We start from the raw sequence: 13,971 nt of genomic DNA on the forward strand, positions 1-13,971 counted from the left end.
GTGGTGACTAGGGGAATTTCATAATAACTTAATTGCAGTGTTAATGTAAGCCTTACTTGTGATTAATAAATAAACTTTTAAAAACTCTTTTCATCAAACATTATTGTGGAAAATAAAAGCTTGTAGTTTGGGGGCTAACATATTAGCATTGATAGAAAATTGGCGAGCTAACGGGGCGGCATGTTGACACAGTGGTTAGCATTGCTGCCTCACAGCTCCGGGGACCTGGATTCGATTCCTGGCTTGGATCACTGGCTGTGTGGAATCTGCGCATTCTCCCCAGGTCTGCGTGGGTTTTCTCCGCATGCTCCAGTTTCCTCCCACAGTCTGAAAGACGTGCTGGTTAGGTGCATTGGCCATGCTAACTTCTCCCTCAGTGTACCCGAACAAGTGCCAGAGTGTGGCGACTAGGGTACTTTCACAGTAACTTCCACAGTAACTTGCAGTGTTAATGTAAGCCTACTTGTGACACTAATAAATAAACAGAGAGTTATCATAAATGGGTAATTTTCTACTTGGCAGAAAATAATGAGTAGAGTGCCACACAGATCAGTGCTGAGGCTTCAACTCTTCACAGTTTATATAACTGATTTGGATGAAGAGACTGATGGTACTGTTGCTGGTGATACAAAGATATGTAGGAAATTAAGTACTGAAAGGTATATGAGGAGGATGCAAAATTATATAGATAGGATTATATGAGTGGGCAAAGATCTGGCAAATGGATTATAATATGGGAAAATGTGAGGTTGTCCATTTTGGCAGGACAACTAAAAAACATATTATCTAAAAGATGAGAGATTGCAGAGCTCTGAGATGCAGAGGGATCTGGGTGTCGTTGTGCATAAATTGTAAAAGGTTAGTATGCAGGTACAGCAAGTAATTAGGAAAGATGATAGAATGTTATAGTTTATTGCAAGGGGAATTGAATACAAGAATAGAAAGGGCATTCAGTTATATAGGGCATTAGTGAGGCCAACATTTGGAGTATTGTATACAGTACTGATCTGCTTATTTAAGGGCTAGAATACAAGAGCAGGGATGTACTTTTGAGGCTGTATAAGGCTCTGGTCAGACCCCATTTGGAGTATTGTGAGCAGTTTTGGGCCCCGTATCTAAGGAAGGATGTGCTGGCCTTGGAAAGGGTTCAGAGGAGGCTCACAAAAATGATCCGTGGAATGAAGAGCTTGTCATGTGAGGAACGGTTGAGGACTTTGGATCTCTACTCGTTGGAGTTTAGAAGGATGAGGGGATTCTTATTGAAACTTACAGGATACTGCGAGGCCTGGATAGAGTGGACGTGGAGAGGATGTTTCATTGGTAGGAAAAACTAGAACCAGGGGACACAACCTCAGACTAAAGGGATGATCCTTTAAAACAGAGATGAGTAGGAATTTCTTCAGCCAGAGAGTGGTGAACCTGTGGAACTCTTTGCTGCAGAATGGTTTGGAGGCCAGGTCATTGAGTATCTTTAAGACAGAGATAGATAGGGTCTTGATTAATAAGGGGATCAGGGGTTATGGAGAAAAGGCAGGAGAATGAGGATGAGAAAAATATCAGGCATGATTGAATGGCGGAGCTGACTCAATGGGCCGAGTGGCCTAATTATGTTCCTATGTCTTATGGTCTTATGGTCTTATGAGAGATGTAAATGGAAGCAGTGCAGAGAAAGTTTATTCGATTAATACCTGAAATGGGATGGTTATCATCTGAGGAAAGACGGACAGCCTCTGCTTGTGTCAGCTGGAGTTTAGAACAATAAAAGGTGATTTGATGGAAACACATAGGATCCTGAAGGGACTTGACAGGGTGGATGCGGAGAGGATGTTTCCTCTTGTGAGAGAAACTGGAACTTGGGGCACTGTTTAAAAACAAGAGGTTGCCCATTTAATACGGAGATGAGGAAATTATTTTTTTCTCAGCGGGTTGTGAGACTTTGGAATTCCTCAAAAGGTGGTCGAGGCAGAGTCTTTCAATATCTTTAAGGCAGAAGTAGATAGATTATTGATAAGCAAGAGAGTGAAAGGTTATCATAGTGGGCAAGAATGTGAAGTTGAGGTCAAAATTAGATCAGCCATGCTCTTGTTAAATGGTGGAATAGGCTTGAAGGCTGAATGGCCTACTCCTGCTCCTAATTCTGATTCCCTGGAATCATACAATCATACGAATTAAGTTAAACTTAAATTGTGTGATTATATGATTTCAGGAAATCAGATGCAGACCTGTATGAACCTCTTCTTCTGGTTGCATATCAACTGTGCATTTATGTATAAACATCTCTTACAGTATATATACACTTCCAGTTGCTGTAACCATTGGTCAGATTGTCAAGTGTAAGCAGTCAATGGCACCTTGGACCTATGAGAATCCAACCAGAGAGGCTGAGTCTTCATCTGATTATGAATGATGAGCCTCTTTGTCCGACTCAACCTGCAAACTGCCCTCCATTGCATCTCTCACCTGTGCACAAGGTGCTGCCGCCACAGCATGTGAATGATGCTGGTCTTCATTTCCTAATGTGCTGTCAAACACATCCAAAGCACCTCCCATCGTAATCCTGTCAATTTGAAATCCTCTAAGATTAAAAATTTGCATTATGCAATTAGCAAAGGAACATAGACACCAGCTGTGTTGAGTAATCTTTTATTCAGATGGGAAGATGACAGTTTTGAATACCACCTGATCGAATCTGTTTTCCTGGTCAGATTCCCATACCCCAGGAAACTCTGCTGCAAGAATTAGATTTGGAGCCATGTTAAACACAATTTAAACATACCTCATTTTTGTCCACTAAGGGCTTTATTTGTGCCAACATGTACGCACCCACACCCAATTATTAAATCCCAGACTTGGGCATGTAGGTTTCTCACTGGCATCCCAATTCATCTCTGTTAAATGCAGAGATGGGTGCAACCTCACATATCTCTTCAATAATACCCACACCGAGATCAATAATTTAATAAATCTCTTGGCAAATAATTTAATTAAGTACATCAAACATCTTAACACATTTTCAACATTAGTTCCGAAAGTTAAACTTTGAAAACATTTAGGATGAGCTGTTTTTTCTCAATTTAGACAAGTTTTTTGGTGATTACTTGAAATCAGTTTTGTTCAACTGTTCCCCACTGCATCCTATTTACCTCATTCTCTATGAGAGGTCTACCAGCGTTGATTAATACTGTTTGAGAGTGTAGAGTGCACCTTACTCTGATGGAGTGCACCAGCCCATTCCTCTTGTTTCACTGAGATACTTACATGTATCACTGAAAGGATATATTAGCTTGCAGAGGCTAATTCAGTAAATTTATTGAGATAGCATTTAATGGATTCAGCATCGCTTGGAACAATCTTCTAGGAGTTATTGTGGAGAACTTTAACAAATTAAACAAAGGTAGTTTGGGAACATTTCAGAGGTTGGACCTCTAACTTCACACATAGACCTCTGGATCTCTCATGACTAAGTCACACAAGTTAACAACTAATTTGGATTTGGTTTACCAAATTTACTGTATCATATTGAGACTTTTCTTCCATGGCAACTTTAATTTTCTTCTAACCTAAAATCTATTTTCACTTTCTATCACCTAAAGTTTACATTTCACCAGAATGACAATTTGAAGATTTGTTGCATTCATCTAACTTAGTCCCGATCTTGTCCAGTTTGTCCCAATTTGCCTCTTTTTGGATTTTTTATTCACCCCTTCGCTCAGGCACTCATATTTTCCCTATCACATTGTTTTGAAAACACTTGGCGTATTAATTGTTATTAGTATCTTCATCAGAGTTCAAACAAGGACACAGGATGCATTAATTCTGAGACCCTGCCAGTGATTGGTTCCAGTTGCCGGATATCTATCATGTAAAGTTGTGAGGCTATATTTTTGGCCTTTGTTGATGAGAATGGAGAGAAATCTGGAGGATAAATCATGTTGGTCCACATTGCGGCAACGTTACTAGCTAAGATGAAGAAAGGTACAAAAAGATTAAAGATTGAGAAAGGCAACAAAATCGAGATAGAATGGTGATGCTTCCTGAAGCAGTATGATAGAAACGGAATAAATTATGAAAATAATCCTAGTGAAAAAGAAAGGGCAATGCAGCATAATGCATCAGCACGTACTGCTGCAGAATGAAAGGGTTCTGCTGGATCTGTTTCCACTCGGTCAATTCTTAATCTCAGACAATCCATCAGAATAGAGAACAAGGCCCTTGCTGATAAGGATGGAGAGAAATCTGGAGGATAAATCAATTTAGGCCACATTACAACAACATTACTAATTAAGATGATGAAAGGTATAAAGAAATAAAAATTGTGAATTGCAACAGAATCAAAACAAAGTTAATGATATTTATTTCTCTGGCTAATGGTTTTATAACAAGATTACCTTGCAAAAGATATAAACAACTAATGATTTGTTGCGTATATAATATAGAGGAGAAATACTCACATTACCATACAAATTATTTTAATGACAGTGAATTGCTATTTGGAAATTGCACGAAACTTATGAGTACAGTATCAGGATTAAAAGAGTAGCTGTTTTCCAAGGTCAGTTTATTTATTTGGTCGAGCTTGCATCAGGGAACCATCTCTATTGGTTGTGAGAAAGTTTGAAGGATTTTCAAGACAAACTGATGTATGACAGGTTTATCTTTTATAATTGAATGAATGAGAGAAGAAATTAAGACCGGCATTTACATAGCTCTGAATAACTCAAGATCCAAGTTCATTACATAGGATTTTGGGATTTGTCTTCTGCAATTCAATCCTTTTACTTCCGCTAGTTGGTTTAAGCTCACTGATTAAATACCAGGTTTGTATTTTAAGACTCCAGGATATTCACTGTTGTTTTGGCGGGGCGGGGTACATGACCCCGAGCCGGCGGATGTTACACCTCCCGGGGAGGGAAATGGGAAGGCCAAGGGGTGGGGCAGGAAGGAGAGGGGCAGATTGCGAGGGGCATCCCCTGCCAAGGGGCTGCCCCTCAGGAAGAGGCGCTATGCCTCAGGGGAGGGGGAACTTGACACCTGTGGGACTCCCCACACCCCGTCCCCTAGCTCAGAGGTTGTGGCGCCTATGCCGCTCTCCCAACTCACACCATCTCCTGCCCGACTTCGTGCCGTGCCCCAAAGTCGGGGGCAAAGCAAAGAGCAAGGAACAGAACGCGCTGCCGCAGTCCCCCAAGCGGAGCTCCCCGTGTCCGGGTGGGAGTGGGGCCCCCGTGTCCGGGTGGGAGTGGGGCCCCCGTGTCCGGGTGGGAGTGGGGCCCCCGTGTCCGGGTGGGAGTGGGGCCCCCGTGTCCGGGTGGGAGTGGGGCCCCCGTGTCCGGGTGGGAGTGGGGCCCCCGTGTCCGGGTGGGAGTGGGGCCCCCGTGTCCGGATGGGAGTGGGGCCCCCGTGGTCGGGTGGGAGTGGGGCCCCCGTGTCCGGGTGGGAGTGGGGCCCCCGTGGCTGGGTGGGAGTGGGGCCCCCGTGTCCGGGTGGGAGTGGGGCCCCCGTGTCCGGGTGGGAGTGGGGCCCCCGTGTCCGGGTGGGAGTGGGGCCCCCGTGTCCGGGTGGGAGTGGGGCCCCCGTGTCCGGGTGGGAGTGGGGCCCCCGTGTCCGGGTGGGAGTGGGGCCCCCGTGTCCGGGTGGGAGTGGGGCCCCCGTGTCCGGGTGGGAGTGGGGCCCCCGTGTCTGGGTGGGAGTGGGGCCCCCGTGTCCGGGTGGGAGTGGGGCCCCCGTGTCCGGGTGGGAGCGGGGCCCCCGTGTCCGGGTGGGAGCGGGGCCCCCGTGTCTGGGTGGGAGTGGGGCCCCCGTGTCCGGGTGGGAGTGGGGCCCCCGTGTCTGGGTGGGAGTGGGGCCCCCGTGTCCGGGTGGGAGTGGGGCCCCCGTGTCCGGGTGGGAGTGGGGCCCCCGTGTCCGGGTGGGAGCGGGGCCCCCGTGGTCTCGTTCCATCCGGTGCATTTTAGCACCACGGAGAAGTTCTTCCTTGACCTGCTGGGGGACTGCGGCAGCACCCCGATGTTTGGGTCCCTGGGCGACGGTGGCGAGGAAGGCCCCCCTCTCTGTCCCGACCTCTGATGCTGGGTGCCCCCGACCTCGGGCCGGAGGACTCTCCGGACCTGGGGGGTGCCCAGGCGTATGGGGCAGAGTGGGGAACTGAGCCACCATCGCCCACGGACCCACAAACCCAGGGGAAAGAGCCCGGGGGGAACCCCTCCTCCACCGATCCTGGGGGTGGGATCGGGAGGGAGTTAGGACTAGTTGGTGGCTCTGTGCCGCCCGTCGTACGCCCTGCGGCGGGGGACTCGGAGTTGAAGGGCGACGGCCTCGAGGAGGTAAGCTGCTCAGTGGTGGGCACAGGGATTGTTTCAGGGTCCACCTGGAGCAAGGCAGGGGACTCCCTCGTGCCCCTCACCGAGTCACCCCTCATCCCCTTTGGGGAACTCAGGGCCTTTATCAATGACCATTCCGGCTGCTCTGACAGCGTCCGGCTAGACCTCGACCGTTGGTCGGACCTGGCACTGCCCGTCTGGTCCATGCATGCCTGCTCGCAGGCCGCGTCGGACCTAACTGAAAGACAGTGGCATCAGGTACGGGAGTTCCTCGACGGGCTCGAGGGGGAGCGGACTGGCGCGTCTTGCGCCAGCGCCCCCCCACGCACTTCGATAAGTGGTGACGGTGGCACAATGCTACTGACATGAAAGTGACTATAGCCAGCCTCAACGTCAACGGCAGCAGCGAGCCACTCCGCAGGTTCCAGAACTTCTCGGTCCTCCGTGACGGGAAGTATGCGGTGTGCTTCCTGCAAGAAACCCGTACCATTCCGGGAGACGAAGCCCGATGGCTCCTGGAGTGGCGAGGGGGGGTCTACATGAGCCACCTCACGCTCGCTTCTAGCGGGGTGGCTATCTTGTTGGCCCTGAATTTTCAGCCTGAGATCTTGGGGGTCAAGGAGCCGGTGCCAGGCCGGTTGCTGCACTTGACGGTCCGTGTGGGGGGTGTGGTCATTCACTTGCTGAACGTCTACGCCCTGGGCGCCGGACCGCAGCAAACGACTTTCTACGAGAAAGTGTCCGCTCACCTCGACACCATCGCTGGGGGCGAATGCATCATCCTCAGGGGGGATTTCAACTGCACCCTCGAGGCACAGGACTGCACCGGCCCCTGGCAGCGCACCCCGGCGATGGTGAAGTTACGGGACCTTCTCGGGACCCGCGACTTGGTGGACGCCTGGAGACATCTCCATCCTGGCTCCAGAGCTTTCACTTTCGTGAAGCCTGGAGGCGGAGCGTCCAGAATCGACCGCCTTTACATTTCGAGGGCGCACGTGTCCGGCGTGCCATCAGCCTCCATACGGCAGGTGCCGTGCACGGACCACCACCTGGTGTGGGCGGAGTTTGCTCCGTCTCGCGTCCGGGGGGAGGTCCGCGTACTGGCACTTCAACAACACGCTGCTGGAGGACGAGCGCTTCCTGGACTCGTTCCGTCGATTCTGGGCCGGTTGGAGAAGGAAGCGGGGAGGCTTCCCCTCCTTGAGGCTATGGTGGGACGTGGGCAAGACTCACGTCCGGACCTTCTGTCAGGAGTACGCGAGGGGGTCGACGAGGAGGCGGAAATCCAGGCTCGAGGAGTTGGAGAAGGAGCTTTTCGACTTGGAGGCACGTCTCAGTCAGCCCGACGCGGACCCGGCCCTGCGGCTAGAGTACAGGGAGAAGAAGGGAGCGCTGCGGGACCTGCAACTGGTCGGGTCTCGCGGCGCGTACGTGAGGTCGCAGCTCCAGTTCCGGGTGGACCTGGACCGCGGCTCCCCCTTCTTCTACTCGCTGGAAAAGCTAACCGTCAGCAGCTCCTTACGCTGCTGGCCGATGACGATTCCCCCGTCTCGGATCTGGAGGGCATCCGGGCAATCGCCCAGGATTATTATACCTCCCTCTTCTCTCCGGATCCGTCCAGCGAGGATGCCCGCAGACTTCTGTGGGACGACCTTCCGCAAGTCAGCCCGGAGGGCGTCGGCAGGCTCGAGGCCCCCATCACCGTGGCCGAGCTGACCGGCGCCCTCAATGGCCTCGGTTGGGGCAAGGCCCCGGGGCTGGACAGGCTGACGGTAGAGTTCTTCAGGGCGTTCTGGGATGTCCTGGGGGGCGACTACACGGGGGTCCTGGAGGAGAGCAACGCCACCGGGGAGATGCCCCTTTCGTGGCGCAGGGCCGTCATTGCCCTGCTGCCAAAGAAGGGGGATCTCCGGTGCCTTAAAAACTGGCGCCCGGTCTCCCTCCTCAGCACGGATTATAAAATCTTTGCCAGGGCATTGGCTTCACGCCTTGGATCCGTGCTGGACCACATGATCCACCCTGACCAGTCCTACACGGTCCCGGGCCGATCGATTCACGATAACCTCCATCTGGTCCGGGACCTGATCCACCATTCCCAGAGGGCTGGTCTGTCGAGCGCCTTCTTGTCTTTAGATCAGGAGAAGGTGTTCGACAGGGTGGAGCACGAGTATTTGCTCGGCACTCTGCGGGCATTCGGGTTCGGGACGCAGTTTGTCGCCCGGATTCGATTACTGTACTCTGCCGCAGAGTGTCTGATTAAGGTTAACGGGTCCCTGACGGCGCCCCTTCGCTTTGGGAAAGGAGTACGGCAGGGCTGCCCCTTGTCCGGCCAACTTTATTCCGTGTGCGTGGAGCCATTCCTGCGCCTCTTGCGGAGGAGGTTGTCGGGTTTGACTCTGCGCGGCCCGGACGTAGGGGTGGTCCTGTCAGCTTACGCCGACAACGTGCTCCTCGTGTTCACGGACCCGGCTGACCTGCGGAGGATGCGAGAGTGCCAGGCGGTGTACTCCGCCGCGTCCTCCGCCAGGATCAACTGGGCCAAGTGCTCCGGACTCCTGGTCGGTCCGTGGGAGACGGACCCCCTTCCGGAGGAGCTCAGGCCTTTCACCTGGAGCAGGACCACCCTCCTCTACCTGTGGGTCCATCTCTGCCCAGCCGAGGAATCCTGTCCGGCCAACCGGCGGGAGCTGGAGGCCAAAGTCTCCGCCCGCCTGGGTCGCTGGACAGGACTGCTCTGAGTGCTGTTCTACAGGGCACAAGTTCTCTTCATAAACCAGCTGGTCGCCTCCATGCTGTGGTACCGGCTGGTCACTTTGACCCCTCCCCCTGGCTTTGTCACCGATATGCAGAAAGCCCTCGTGCGGTTTTTCTGGGACAACCGACTGCACTGGGTCTCTACCGAGCTTCTGCATCTCCCGCTTGAGGAGGGCGGACAAGGTCTGGTGTGTCTTCGCACACAGGTAGCGACCTTCCGCCTCCAGGCCCTGCAGAGATACCTTTACGTCGAGCCTCCTCCACGATGGCGTGCGACGGCGACGTATTTCTTCCGCCAGTTGCACGGCCTCAACTACGACGTGCAGCTCCTGCACATCAACCTGGGGCGTATTCCGACCTCCTTGCGGGAGTTGCCCGTCTTTTACCAGGACCTCCTTACGGTCTGGAACGCGGTCGCCTCGCGACGCAGCTCTCCCCCGTCAGGAGTAGCGGCTCTCGTGCCATATTCCAAAGGACCATGGAGAGCACTCGATAGGAGTTACTACAGGTTGCCAGTTACCTAGACGATGTCCTCATTACGGGTAAAACAAGGGCGGAACATCTGCAGAACCTGGAGGAAGTTCTCAGGAGATTTGCAGCAGCGGGAGTGCATTTGAAAAGCAAGAAATGCATCTTTTTAGTACCACAAGTAACCTACCTCAGGTACAAAGTGGGTAAGTCGGACCTACATCCTCTGGAGGATCGGGTGCGAGCAATAAAAGACAATCTGTTATCAGTTATATCTGTTATGACAATCTGTTATATCTGTTATGACATTCAGGAGCTACGGCCATTTTTAGGACTGGTAACATACTATGAGAAATTCATGCAGAATAGGGCCTCCATTCTGGATCCCCTCCCGCCAGTTGCTAAAAAAAGGGACAAACTTGGGACTGGTCAGCCCACCAGGACAGGGCCTTCAAAAAAACTAAACAGCAACTCTCATCCGAAAATGTATTGGTACATTATGACCCCAAGGAGGAATTGGTACTCACCTGTGATGCGTTCCCATATGGAGTGGGCGCAGTCCTGGCACACAGGTGACAGAACTGAGAAGAGCGGCCAATTGCGTATGCCTCCAGGACCCTGGCAATGGCAGAGCGAAGGTATGCCCAGGTTGAAAAGGAAGGACTGGCGGTAATCTTCGCAGTTAAAAAATTTCACCAGTATTTATATGGGCGAAAATTTACGATCGTAACAGATCATAAACCCTTGCTGGGCCAACTGAAGGAAGACAAAGCAGTGCCACCGATAGCATCAGCCCAGATCCAGCGTTGGGCATTATTGCTGGCGGCATATCAGTATCGATTGGAGCACTGACCAGGGACTAGAGTGGCAAATGCCAATTTCGTAAGCGAGCTACTGTTACCAGACACTCCTCCATTGGTACCCAGAATGGAGGAGACCGTGATGACGTTAAACTTTCTGGATACCCTCCTGGTGGATGCACACAATATACACCAGTGGACGCAGAAAGACCCTGTATTGGTTAAGGTAAAGCACCTGGTGCTAACAGGGCAGCTGGAAAGACCGGTCCATCCACAGTTCCACCCATACAGGAGCAGGAGGGAGCAGATCACGGTGGAAGACTGGATACTGCTGTGGGGAGCAGTGGTCATCGTCCCAAGGCAGGGCCGTCGGGACATACTGGCCAAACTACACCATGGGCACCCTGGAGTATCAAAAATGAAGATGCTGGCCCGGAGCTATGTCTGGTGGCCTGGTCTGGACACCGACATAGCGTAACTGGTAGGACAGTGCCAGAAGTGTCAACAGGGGCAGTCCCGCTGCACCCATGGGAATGGCCAAGTAGATCATGGTCGCAACACCATGCTGATTTTGCAGGCCCGTTTATGGGGTCCATGTTCCTGGTGATAACAGATGCCCATTCCAAGTGGTTAGGCGACTATAAACTAAACTCGGCAAACACGACGGCAACCGTTGAGAAACTGCGCGCCTCGTTTGCAACGCACGGGATCCCAGAGGTACTCGTTTCCGATAATTGTTCAGTGTTCACCAGCCTAGAGTTCACAAAATTTATGAAATCAAATGGGATCTGGCACATCAAGACGGCACCTTTATCACCCGGCATCAAATGAGCGAGCGGAGAGAGCAGTCCAGACATTAAAGGCCGGGTTGAAAAAACAGCCAGCAACCTCATTAGAGACAAAACTCTCAAGGTGATTATTTGACTATGGGACCATTCTGTACACCACCATGGGAACTGCGCCAGCAGAGTTACTGATGGGCAGATGGCCCCGCACCAGACTGAGCCTGTTGTTGCCAAACCTGGGAGGAAAGGTGGAAAGACACCAGGAAGCCCAATACAGGGGCCATAACAACAGTCGCCGAGAGAAACACTTTGAAGCAGGGGAGAGAGTTTGGGTCAGAAATTATGCAAATGGACACGCCTGGGTAACTGGAATGGTCAAGTCCAGGACCGGAACGGTATCCTACTGAGTACACGTAGGCGAGTGGTAAGGAAACATCTGGACCAGGTCCAGGCCTCAAGCTCTCCACCCATTCTGGAGCCGAGTCCACCCTGCAGCCCTAGGGACAAGCAGAGTCCCTCTCGCCAAGCCAGTACCACCCCTCCTGCACCATTGATGGGGACCTCAGTGTCCGAAATGGACACAGGGAATGAAGCTGCCATGATTCCCCTACCACCTGAAGTGGACGAGGAACCAGAACACTGGCGTTCACTGTAGAAGAGACGGGCGCCCAACCGTTACACACCGCCGACATCGGAGGCCGAGTTGGAGGATCCTGAGCCGGCGCTCAAGCGAAGGAAAAGACCCCTGAGGGAAGCAAACCGAGGGGATTCCTCGGACTTTGAGGGGGAGGAGTGTGATGGCTTCAGACAGGCTAAATAGGTTGGCTTGCTAGAGTATGAACTAGCTGAGTCCTAATTGATGGTTAAATCAGGGAGTCTCATGCTCCCTATTTAAAGCATGTGTGTCCAACTCCCAGCCTGCATTCAGCAGGGAGTAACTGGAGAGCTGGCTGTGTACAGATGTATGGTGTAAATAAAGTAACTTGGTGCTGGGACTTTCGCCTTTGTGGAGTTATTACAGTGTGTTAATGAAGCCCTGTCATCTGTCTAAGTATTTCTTTATTAAATTAATTAGAGATGTGCAGAGCAGGCATCAACCCTGCATTGCTCAGGAAGTGGCCGTCAATGAAAGATGAATGTTAGGTACTTTTCAAAAAATAGTTTGGTGGAGACAAGAGAAGCAGGAATGCTCTCTGTGAATCTATCGCCCTGACAAGCAACTCCCTGATTGCCCAAACTGCCTCCAATGGAACTTACCTGAAAATCTCCACTGGCAGCACAACATTTCTATTCCACTTGGGGCAATCTGCCTGTATATGTGCAGTAAGTGTTGGCAGTTCACTTCAAATATGTAGATGATACCTCAGATCTGATCCTGCATTAGCCTCGGGCTTTTCTCATAGTGTGGATCTGTTGGGCCAAATTGCCTGTTTCTGTGCTATAAATTCTATGCAGTTTTTGGAGGTGTTCATACATGGCCATGCTCATTGGTGGCAGTAATGATTGTCTCATGTTATTGGCATTTCCATTTCCTTCAGAGTCATACAAAAGTAGCACTGTCAGATTCACATGACAAGTCTGATTTCAAATATGTTCTTTTCAGAATAGCACATTTGCTGTATTGAAAATGTGGTTCCAAAACTGATGCTCAGACAAATAAAGTGAACTATTTTATTGATTAAACTCTTTGTGTAATCAAACCTCCTGAAATCTTCTACATTTGACATGGAAGAATTTACTAGTATTAACAGTGTTTTAAATTCCCATTAAAATGACAAAAGATGCTTGCTTTAAATAGAAAAAGTATGAATTTAAGGAGGACTTCTTGAACAATAACACCTTGATTCTTGGACTGTGGTATGTTAGGTAAACACGACTGAGGTAGTAAGGCAGTTAACCTTTTGCATTCCTGATTTAGAAAGAATACAATTGGCCAAATTACCTCATCTGATCACTATCTAGGAGCCTCTACTGAAAGTGAATTTAGACGTTGGATAAGGATATGTGAAGACTTGATTGTAATGCCTTTAGAGTCGATAATGGCAACTTGGACAGTGTAATGAGTAATGTCCAGTAGCACAACAACCCTCTAAAGAGCCTTTATCTTTGCGAGTCGTGAAGAGGAAAATTATTTGACAGAGAAACTTGACTGAGATCAGTGACACTGTCACTCCTCATGTTTCTCAACTTCTCTGTAGCTTCTTACATCTTCAAACATGCCATTCTTCTCCAACACCTTCCTTCGATTGTTCAGACGAATGCTACCATCCCCGCTTGTTTCTATTTTTACCTATCCACCCAGAAAATCTCATATAATAGCTTCTGTTCCAGCCTGTATCCCAAAGATTAAGTTGTGCCCTATCCTCCTATTTCTCATCAATATGTGCCCTTTTGTGAAATCATCCAAAGACAGAACATTAGGCCCCAATGTATGATGATGACAGACAGTCCACATCTCACCACTTGTCATACCCTTTATGATACCTCGCTTTTATCAGCTGCTTATCCGACACACTGGATGAATTGCAGGTTCTGAGATTAAACAGTGGGATGAATGAAGACATTATATTCAGCCTCCACCACAAAATCAACTCCCTTGGCACTAATTCCATTCTCCTCCTCAACCAGAGTGCAGGCCATCTAATTATGAACATGGAAAGCAAAAAGAGTGCAGGAAAGTCTAGTGAGATCCAGTGCTCTTTACTAGTAACATGAAACAATCACACCTCTGTTAAAGAATGCAAATACATATATTTCCATCTTGGAAACTTAACGTTTTGCTGGTCGGCAAGATCTTATTCTGAGCTTTTCCCTGCCCCCTGCCAGTGACACAATGAATTTCCT

This window comes from Mustelus asterias, chromosome 17 (genome assembly GCF_964213995.1).
Source record: "Mustelus asterias chromosome 17, sMusAst1.hap1.1, whole genome shotgun sequence".
NCBI lineage: Eukaryota > Metazoa > Chordata > Chondrichthyes > Carcharhiniformes > Triakidae > Mustelus > Mustelus asterias.